Here is a 12116-nt window from a genome sequence, read left to right as displayed (position 1 = left end):
TTCTGACAACCGAAATAGAAAAATCATAAATAAAACATTTTCGTCTAAAAAATATCATTTTCCAAATGGTCAGTTTTTCTTAAGTATGGGATATGAAAAATACAACAGATTGTTGTGAAGAACACTTCGAACTTGGGATAAGATGGCATTGTGATTTTAACTTCAATATATACTTTAAAATGAGTCCATTAAAAAAGGCTTATAAATCAACTATGCTAAAATATATAATACAGTATACTTATTATTATATTATTATATTTCGTAAATTGATTTAAGATCACCGAGAACGAGTATGTTTTGAAATTTCATGGTCTCAGTAATGAAAAAGAATACTTTAGAGTACTTTTAAAACTTTCAACAATATGATCACTTAGTTTTTCGAGTTGTATTTAATCTATGACAGTTTGATAAGGTTTTTCAATGAGTTAGTCAAAGTTTCAAAGTTTAAAATATTCTATTGTTTTCTATTCTCCGGAGTGTCTTGTATCATAAAGTGTTCTAGAGTAACACAAAAAAATTACAAATGATTGGCTAAAACAGAGACGTAAAGATGAAAAAATGGTTAAAGGCTTAAAATATATATTATTATGAAATCATTTGGAAAAATATGTAAAACACTGTTATTGTTCGAGTACAATGTGCTGGCGCAATCAGAAATACATTATGCAAAAAAGTATATTTAGGTAAAAAAAAAGAAAAAAACAGAAAATTGTATTAATTTAAAAGCACCATAAAAATATTTATGCGTTAAACACAAACGATTTATTAAAACAGGACATCTAACCTTTATCCCTCGGGTTTAATTCTATTCGAATGTGTGCGTATTATAATGGAATTATTTATACAGAGTGCTCAATAAATATGGGAATGGCTGACTGGTATCCAACTAAAAAGCTTATGAATATTTTTGTATTCTGATTTTTGCATTAATGTTAATTGTGCTGTGCGAATTCAAAAGTCCATGTTTGATATTTATTTTGATAACAATACAAGTGTACAACGTATACAAATGTAAATTCAACGAAAAAAAAAAGGTTAAAGAAAGATTGTCGCATACAAAATTAAAATATCAGCAACTATTTGTAGTAGCATTATTATTATTTTTTAATAATAATAATACAATTTTGGTTGTTATTTAAAAATCAAAATAATTGGCACTTTTCTATAATAATTGGGTACCTTATAAATATTATACAAAAATCAGAATTATTGACACGTCACAATATTATCGAAAGAAGACAGTGAAAAACACCCCGCGCTTGTATACTTATCAACGGCCTGAATAATATAATACCTATTATTATAATTATACATAGTATAATCCACACGCGCTTAATTATCATAACTAACGTGCAGTAATCAATATTCTACAATATTTAACCCATAGCTAATATGATAATGAACATTGAACACTATTGAAATTACGGAATTTTGAAGGATTTACGTAATATAAAACCCGATGACGTACCGGAATGGCGAGCGTTACATATTATTATGGTGTATTACTTAGTCATATTATGTTTTTGGCGTGGCAGAGAGACGTAAAGGTTTATAATATATCCGTGTAGGAGCAGCACGCGATATATACCTACCTACATTATATACATGTTAATATTAAACATTTTACATACGAATATAACACATGTATTTCGAATAAGCCAATGTATGAAAATTATGATGTCTATAGAATTAATAAATTGTACGCGCGGTGTATAATATAATATATATTATTATATAAGTACCTGATATCATTGAGTATATATAGATAGATTTATAGACAGATCATCTTGCTAATATGTTCATAATATTAATATCATGATACATTATTGATTATAGTTTACCGTAACTGTCGACAAAGCGCGCACAGTGTCATATTGAAATATGAAAATAATAATCATAATTATTAGATATTATAATTATCATATTTCCCCGTTCAATCAAACGTTCACACCTCAACGTAACTTATGTGTTGTCGCAATCAAAACTGAGTTATAAACGAATGTTTCCATTTACAGCCAAATAGTTTTAAATTAAATATATTTTTTTTCCGATACACAGTTAGCTGCGTCATGCAAATGGCGCCGCTCCCTATATCCGATTGTTGTGGCTGTTATAGTGAATTATGTGGTGGATGAATGGGTGGGTGTTACACAGTTTGGTACCCATAACCCATATGTAAATATTAAAAAAATATGAAAGTATTGAACATAAAAACACAACAACTGCGATACACCGATTACGCGGATACAAGCCGTAATAGTGACGAAGATTAGTAAAATTTAGTATTTGTTATAATGATTTTTTTGTAATTCAGCACTATTGCGTTATATAATCGCGTATCGCAACGCACATTGTTAAACTTGGATACTAATTTTCAATATCCCATTAGTACGCGTGACCACCCGAGTCGTCCTTTACAATATTGTCGTTTGTCGACTTCGATAACCGCTAATGGGCGTTAATGTATAGATACTTAAGAAACTATGTCTATTCAAATCTGGACGGAAATTATAGTCTACAGTTGTTGTTTTTTTTTTATTATTGGGAAGACGTGGAAAAAGAATGAAAGAGAAACAAAAAAAAAAAAAAAAACTTAACGAGAAGAATGAACAAACATTTATTTAAGATCAAAATCTCTTCTCCTTCACTCCTAATCGTTTTTTTTTTTCATGCAACGATTTATCATTAAATTCAAATTTAATAAATCCATAACAGTGAATTATTTAACGAGCAAATGACGAGCTAAACACAATCCAATCACATGATTTTCAAGAAGATAATTTCGACACGTATTCGCATCAAGGTCTCAGTCTATAGGCGCGATTTCTCGGGTTTCTCCACACTTATTACTATATAATATTGAACACTATACTCGATGATAATATATTATGAGAATCCCAGACGCGCGTACAACGGCGGTATTAGCATATTATACCACTCTTTGTCGTGGTTTAAACTTGTAATTAATGTCGTGGAGTAATGTTGCGGCTGCGTAAACTAATTACTGTGGCGGTAGCGTTTGAAACGATAATATTTTTGAGCGTTTCCGGAGTGAGTGGACTGGAGCTGAAGCAGGGATTGGGAGTCACGACTCAAGAATAGGCCATGCGTACTTACATCGTCGAAATACTCGTAAATACTAAACACATACACTTATAAAAACGTTTGTAATATTTAATAATATATATTATATAATACAAATATAAAAATATTATTATTATTTAACATGAGTATAATATGTATAACGGTGTTTGTATACGTCTTAAGATTTTTTTAATACGCTGTCGAAATTGATATTTTATAACATTATTTCATCAATAAATTGCTTTTGTTATCGTTAAAGTTTCTGGCCGCGCAAACTACAATATTTGTTTCTCAAATAATAATATGGTTGTGTACGACAATATTATAATATTAACACGCGGGCGGCATATACTACGTATAATATATATATATATATATATATATATATATATATACCTATACGTTGCATAATGTACTATAGGCACATAAATATCATACTGTGTACACACATTGTGAATATGTGTATAAGTGTATATATTATATTATACGAGGCACTATACGTGACTAATAGTTATATTTTCTGTAACAGATGCAGGCAGAATCAGCTTCAGGGTGCCAATGGACAAAAATCAGAAATAAGGTGTTCGTGCTATATACATATATAGATTATAGAGTATATTTCCGTGAAAATTCGTCGGATCCAATCCACTTCAAGTTCTATGCGAATTTATGGCCACGAAAAACCTCCAAAGCCATACAGACGTGACTCGTAAAAGACGAATTCCCGAGTGATATACTTTAATATTTATGGGCAATTTATACGACGATACGGCTGAGTGCGTATGTTAGCACATATATGATCGTGTACGTTTCAGTTCAAAAAACATAGACTTATGCATGTAAACGTTTTATCATATATTCAAATATGGTTTATGCTATTTTTCGCAAAAATATCGCGTTATTAGCTCAATTCGTAATTTCGAAAATGCATATAATATTACTGTCGTGACTATAATGTTAGCGTGCGTTCGGATTTTTCTCAACGTCAAACAACATTACAGTGTATTATTTCGTGTTTAAACGGTGTTAGATGCTTCATAATGTATTGAATTTCTTGACGATTAATAGTTGACCATACTTTTCGAATGGGGTCACCAATAACTAGTCGAAACCTCATAGAGCAAGAATATCGTGAATTTGTTTTTTATGCGAAATGTATAAGAAAGAGAAAGAAAAAATACAACCTAATTATTGGAATTGATTCATTGGAATAGATTGAATAATTAAATTAAAAAGCCGAGATGCATAAAACTCAGATCAAGAAAAATAAAATCTAGAGAAAAATAATTATTTTTATAATAATAATAATCACAACAATAACAACAATAATCGCCGTTTACTAAAACACGGTATGTATACATACTCGTATACTCCTAATTTGTATACATATATAAAACACATAACACATTTTAATATTCCTTACGATTATTTTATTAGAAAAGAGCTTTTATTTAAGTATATAATTATTTCGTTTTTACATATTAAATATTTAAACGTTAAAATATAGATTATTTATGCATTAAATGCTAAGCTTTAAAACTTTTTTTAAATGCAAAACCTAAAAAAAAAATTATCTTACGCTCTATGTAATAAGTTTTTATAGTTTGGTATAGTTAACAAAACCACCTAACCGAAACGGGTTTAATACTTAACAAACTAATATTATGCGGTCGTTCTAAAAATAAAGAACTATACGAACTTATAACTGATCGTTTTTATTAAAATACCATTTAAATACGTTCTATCAAATATTGACAGTAACATCCACACGTTTGTAGACCAGCTAGTTGTTTTATCTTAGGCTGGAAAGATTCCAAAATCAAAAGGGATATCTGTAAGCCCTAGGAAATGAAGACAATTTGTCATCTGCCTTTGCTGTTTTGGCGGAGGCAGCCAATTCTATGTCTGCCTACGTACCGAGAATGGTGTTATAATAAAGCATAGATTACAAAATATCGCATGTACCATTCTTACTTTCATCAATCTTAGCGCGTCTTCCAAAAATAATACATCAAACGTTTCAATAAGTAAAACATTTTCTCTAAACTTAAATGATAATTTTTTTGATTGGAATATTTTAATAATACTTGATTTTTCCTTTATAATAAACAGGTGCTATAAAATGTAAAAAAAATTAAACAACGTAAGTACAATATAATATACTATTACGATATATTATCATTTATTTTCCGTGTTTTAATTGTAAGTATAATATTAAAAAATAACGCATAAGATATTTTTAAATGTAAAATTATATTGTTAGAGTATTGATATATGGATTATATTAACATACTATTATTATACAGAAATGTCTCATTAAGGGCACGATGTTTAACAAAGATTAGTTTGTTTGATCAAACATTGTTTCAAACTATACAAAAAATCGAGGTGAATAACAATGACATTTTATTATTATTGTTACTTACAATTCATTATATAGTTATCAATCTGGCTATTTGAACAGTTTTAATTAAAAATAATGGGAGGACCCATTTTAGAAACAATGAATATACCTAATACATTTTTTAAGCTTTTTTTAACTCAGAAAACTAAGAATAAAGTCAAAATCGTTTCAAATCACCATGTTGACAATATTTGCTATATTTTTAGTACCTAACAACAGTAAATGTATTGTAGATATTTTTGTACGACCTGTAGACTAAAAGTATAAAATCACTATAGTGTGTTTTCGCTTTTTTTTACTTGACGTGCTTAGACGTTTTCCTTATTAGGTGTATTATCCATCAGTCTCGCTTGCACAAAACATAAATGTTCAACATCAACGTAGACACAATAGTCTCCGTACGTCATGTTCGCCTTCCAACGACTTCTCCGGCGAACGAAACATGATTGATGTAGATTTATTAGGAATGTCTATACCTTTTGGTGAGGAAAACAATATTGTTCAATCTCAAAATGCGAAAATGAAAATTTCAAAAAGTTTTCGGTCAAAACTTTTAAATTCACCGGTTATATTAATCCAGTATTTGGCATCGACTAAGAAAAAATAGAGATAATATTACACAAGTAACGATAGTTAATAATTATACAGAATAACTGAAAAATTGGATAACATCACGTGAGAGGAACTTTTTATCAATCCGATCGTCCACTATATGACTTTTGATGGGAAGGTGAATAGTCTTATTAGCCAAAATGTTATTTGACATTTTATTGCTGTATAATAATAATTAATAAGTAATTATTGTCCTAGTTTTATATTGTTAAAATTTGTTTAAAAGGTAAATCTGTAACATTTGTACCAAAACTATACATTTTATATTTTATTGGCTATACGTAGCAAAAGCAAAATCTCTTAATCGGTATTTCCAATCTTGTTTTTACTTTTATTTATATTTTTCATTGTATTTGTATGTACATTTAGATATTATAATATTTACCGGCATTTTTTATAAAATATTGCATAAATACAAAAATGCTCGTATTTATACTATTGCAAAATTAAAACCTCGTAAGTCTAATCCACTATAATTAAAATACTTATGTTAAATTTGTATTTTTTATGATAATTTATCACCATAAGGTTAGATAATAATAATGCACATCTCTATAAGAGATAATAAGTATAAAAAAACAAAGTGAAAAAATGTGTTGTTGACAATTAATATTATACAGACCACAGTTTGATAAAATTGACTTACTTACAAGGATTTTGCTACTTAGCCGATTATTAATTGTAAATTGATGTACATTTTTTCAAAATCGTAATGGTGATTTTATCGTTTCGTCAATAATATAGTAAAATAATTATTTTTTTTTTCGTTATCAGAAATAAAAATGATTATATTTTGACATTTTAAATAGGTACCTAGCCTTTCTATTAAAACAAACAACACCGTTTATTTACTTTTGCAAAAAGCGACAAGACGACCAGACAACTGAACTTAGTCTATGCATATCATCTACTCACTGAATCAGTACTGGTTGGTAAATACAAATAAATAATGCCTACTATATTAATGATCCAATAAAATAGCCAAAACTGAGAAGTATTGATCGAGTATCTATGTAGTGCTCTAATAGTAATTAGAGCTGTAAATTTGTAGAAAATTCATCATTTTAATTAAATGTGAAAAATGTAGCTTATGAATTATATTAAATTGTTTAGACGTTCTGTACGACGTCTTACTTAATTAACAATATAATCTAACACATATTATAATACAAATTTGATTAAAAATATTTTACACGTGATATATTATTTTTAGATATATACGCAAACAGTGCATTTTATATCGCGTTTCGTAATATTTAAAATGTTTATCCATAAATTCATGATAATAAATCGTGGTTAAATAATGTTTACTATTACACGTACGAGGATTACTTAATTATGAGAATTTAATGGATTTTATTTGGAGAACAGTTCACTGTAGGCATAATTATTGAGCATGAGATAAAGATAATGAAAAGAATACGATTAGGATTTGAAGTAGGCAAAACGACGAAATAAGAAGTACTTCGTTCTAACGGATATTATTATTGTTCAAAGGCTGACGCCAAAATGTGCCCGTTAGGGCCTCCAAAAATTGCCTACGCGGACAGTGTTTCATGTCCACATGGCGGGGTATTGGTAAAGTTTTCAACTAGCAATAATCGCACCTCGGATGAACCTCATTGGTTACGATATCGCCACTGCGCAAAGCTAACGATTCCCTTCACTGCCACCCATATATCTGTGGTGCGGCACCCGGGTGTGGATTGCGGACGTCCGGTCGTCCGGACACGAAAATCGTAGCGCGGCTTGAGACCCTCTCGACCGCCAGGCGAACAGCACACCGGAAACCGGTCGCCCAGTTGGCGAGTCGTCGGTCCATGTCGTCGGGCGGCGTTTGTGAGTCGCCGGGGGTCGGCGTTTCGCGCGTTCCGCTCGATGTCCAAAAACGAGTTGCCCGGCCACGACATCTAGCGGCATAATTCTGCGCGAAATCGTTCGGGACGGCCGTCGTCGTAGTCGTCGTCACCACCGCCACCGCCACCGTCGACACCACGGTCGACTGCGCTCGCTACCGCAACCGTCCGTCGAAACGATCAGTTTTCACATTCACTCACAACAATTATTCTATTATTAATTATTATGATAATTGTTGTTGTTGCTTATTGTAATGCACTGTGGTATTCTAGATATATTTATGATATACATTTATATATCTTTTTAAACAATGGACCCTCTATGTATAACATACTTAATGGTTTTTTTGAAAATATTGTAATATCAAAATAACATAACAATTATGTCTATTCTTTGTTGTCGAGAAACTGTCTGATACTTTTGTAAAAGTCGTTTAAGAATAATTTGACAATAATGACATTTTTTTATCACTATCGTATACACATTGTTCATTCATTTTAATTTTGAAGTTGTTGGTTGGGAGGGGGGGAAGATTTTTAATTTTTTTTTTAAATAGTAACGTTTTTGAACGACAATTTCATGATTCCATAAAAAAAATTCACATTAAGAGTTTCGTTAAATAGAATTGGTTCTACCGTATAAGTATTGTAATATTAATATATTACTATATTATATTATTTAAATAATAATAACATATATGTAATACATAGAAAACGTAGTATATGCGTTTGTATAGTTTGTACTTAAATCTTACTCGCTGCTACAATGAATACGGTCATTTGGATTTAGAATATTTTTGTTAATAAAACTTCAAATACTTAACCATTTGTTTGACTTTATTCAAATCCTATGATGAGTATAATAATATAATATGTACCTAATATTGTTATTAAACAATAATTGAATAATAATTATAATAATAACAAAAATATTACTTACATACACATTTGATGACGATTTACCGTGTTTTTTTACAATGTGACGTAAATTGAAATTTAGCCATTTCGTTTCGTGTAAATATCAAGGTGTATCAATACGTCATGATAACAGGCATTTTTTTTTTATAGTTATTTACTTATTCAATTTTAATGTTAATTTTGTTACATCAATGTTTATATTTAAAGAAAAGTATTGTAAGTGTAGTTAATTTTCACAAAAAAATTTCGTATGTTTATTAAAAACAAATTTTACTTTTTAATAACTGATTTTCAAAAACACCCCATCCCCTCCAAAAAAACTTTTTTCTGCATACGTCCCGATGATAAGGTCTCATCATTCTGGATACGTAAAGAACAGCGTTTTTAAATTTGCGTATAGATCTCACTTTATAGAAAAAAAGTATATATTTTTTGATAGCTTAGCAAAAAAAAATTAGGTCAAGTGGAATGTAAATTTTTTCGAAATGCGTATGTGGTACTCGGATATAAAAAGATTGTGAACCGCAGGTGTAGAAAATATGTACACTAACTTGAATAAAATTATTGCTACAGCTGTACTGACACCAGACCGCGCTTCTTGTCCCATCAGAAAGGTCTATGTCTATGTTTTTTTTTACTGAATGTCTTAAAACGTGTTATTTTTTTTATAAATAAATTAATATACCTAAAAAATATAGTTTTGTGAAGACTCCATTATAAAAAACAATGAATAACGCGTATTTATAAAATTATAAATTTTATATACTTTATATAATATTATATATATTATATATTTTTTAAATTATTTATTATTAAGTATTTTTACTGCTGAATTCACGATCTAGTATTAATAATTGTAACACTACCGTGATTAATGTATAAAGTAAAAACACTCAATTAATAAAATTGCTCTTCTAAGTCTATCATAAAAAACTAATATCACCGTATTTGTCTACCTACGTCTAATCTGTCTGGACCTGTAGTCTACTATACCTTCGATCCGCTCTTGGTGTATTTAATAATTCGATAGGACCGTGGAAGACAATACGATTGTAACGCCATGCGCGCAATGCGTGTGTTTTAGTAGGTACACGAAAAGGGGCTTTGTGGACGACGTGAGATTCGATGGGTAGATGCAAGTACGTGCGTATATATATATATATACTTGGCATACTCGAACACTATAACAACAATGCGATTACGATATCCGGCTGCACAACGTTCCATTGTAAAATAGTTCATTAAACGACAAACGAAGATAGATTAAGTGAACGACAACGGTCGATATTATATTATGATGATAACGTGCAGGCTTTTATCAGCGTACAATAGGCTCGGTCTGCATATAATTGTTATTATTTATGATAATATTATATTATATACATATATAAGGGATTCGTAATAATATACAGGGTAGTTCACCAATCTACAATTATTCAAAACCTCATGTTTGATATTTTTATATATACTTAAAACCATATTATTTTAAAATTATTGAGATTTTTTTGTGTTACTTAACAAGACGTGTTCTGTGGAGGTATAAAATATTTTTTTTTGAAATTGTCGACGTATTAATATCAAAATTTGAACGAGTAGTTTTTGAGTTATTCAACTTTGCATACCTACTAATTATACCTAGTATCCACAGGTCTTCTATAGTGGGTTAAGATGATATAGGGCTATTGACATTATTCTAACAACGTTTATAATTTTTAAAAATGGTCCAAGTATATTAAATAGGTACCTACTAGATCCAATATTACATCTATTTTGTATTTTTATAAAACCATTTTTAAAGACTATTAGGGTACATTAACATTTTCAAAATAATTATCTACTTAATAATATACAATAAACAAGTGCATTTTTATTTGAAAATAATAAGTTTGTACCAACATAGGATATTTTTTAAGTAGTACAAAATATAGCCTTAAAGTATATTTAAATACTCCAAAATTCATAATTTGAATAAACCATTATTTAAAAAAAAAAAAAATTAGGTGGAGCATGCTCGGTGAACCATTTTGTATAATATTCGAAGAATAGAATAATAGAATAACTCGCCCTAGCAGAGTTTTCACCGATAAATAATAGCTATACGCAGGATTAGATGTGAACAATACAGACCCAATAAATGCGAAATTTGTAATGTTTACCTGTCGCGCGTCGTGGTATATTTGTCACACGCTATAAGCGCAATTTGAGGGGGGATTTGGAGGGCTAAGCCCCTTCAAAATCAATCATAGCCCCCCAAAATGGTTTGTATATATCCCCTTCCACCTTTATATATCTCAGAGAGTATACACCAAGTACATACATGCAAATTATAATAGCCTCCCCAAATTTAAAACTCAAATTGCGCCTATATCACACGCACGGTTTATAATAATATAATATGCATTATGTTTATAGAACAGCGGGAATAAGGTCATAACATCGTTTTATGGTTTCACTAAGATAACTTAATTTTTTCCGAATCACAAATATTCATATTTTATTTGACTGCACGCGTTTCCACGACATAAATATATAATTGTACAGACTAGTCTTACTGACTGTCAGACTAATTATTATACGCGTCTGGTGTGTATGTGTGCGCATGACAAACGTTAATATTTAATTGATTATCCCTTTGAGTATGATATATTAGATATATAAATCATACTATGTATATATACATTATATGAATATGAATTGACCTGGACAATATCGTATTTAAGAACAATCAATACACGTGTGGCTTATAAATTATTTTGTCCAAAGTGAAGTATATACCAATAAAACTGTTAACAATAAATGTAGTACTACCGTCTTTGTTTGACAATAATACACTGTTAATCGCTACTCATCGGATATAAAATTGTAGGATTTTGAAATTTCATAAAAGCTACCAACCAATGTCAACACGGATTGCAGTGATGCGATGGAAAAACATACACGTCAAAATGTCGTATTAATCGGATCACGACCATAATAAATTGCATGTATGCATTTTGGAAAGTCGTGTTTCCGCAAAATACTTAAATGCCAATTTTTATAAATCTCAATATTGTATTTTAAAAATAAGTCACATTAAAATATACGTAAATTATTAAAACTTTGTATTTATTAATTGAAAATTACAAGGGTGAATGTTATTAATATATTTTATAATATTATATGATAGGATATATACTATATTATACGGAACAGCAGCTTGATAATAAACATTGTAATTTTAACTGTGCAATACTCTTAAACAT

General features: G+C 29.6%; 2 protein-coding genes and 1 non-coding gene across 3 annotated transcripts in view; all 3 read right to left on the bottom strand.

Moving 5' to 3' along the window:
- LOC132923007 (CXXC motif containing zinc binding protein) overlaps positions 1-12116 on the bottom strand; it is a 433444-nt gene that overhangs the window by 95026 nt on the left and 326302 nt on the right. The gene's annotated exons all lie outside the window — the stretch shown is intronic.
- The window catches only part of LOC132921365 (octopamine receptor beta-3R-like), a 168144-nt gene that overhangs the window by 81347 nt on the left and 74681 nt on the right, over positions 1-12116 (bottom strand). The gene's annotated exons all lie outside the window — the stretch shown is intronic.
- LOC132923552 (U4 spliceosomal RNA) lies at positions 7614-7752 on the bottom strand. The gene has a single exon (XR_009661207.1). It is a non-coding gene; the product is annotated as a U4 spliceosomal RNA (small nuclear RNA).

The sequence above is a fragment of the Rhopalosiphum padi genome, chromosome 2 (genome assembly GCF_020882245.1).
Source record: "Rhopalosiphum padi isolate XX-2018 chromosome 2, ASM2088224v1, whole genome shotgun sequence".
Lineage (NCBI taxonomy): Eukaryota > Metazoa > Arthropoda > Insecta > Hemiptera > Aphididae > Rhopalosiphum > Rhopalosiphum padi.
Note: the sequence above shows the minus strand (reverse complement) of the source record. Positions and strands in the feature narration are given on the sequence as shown.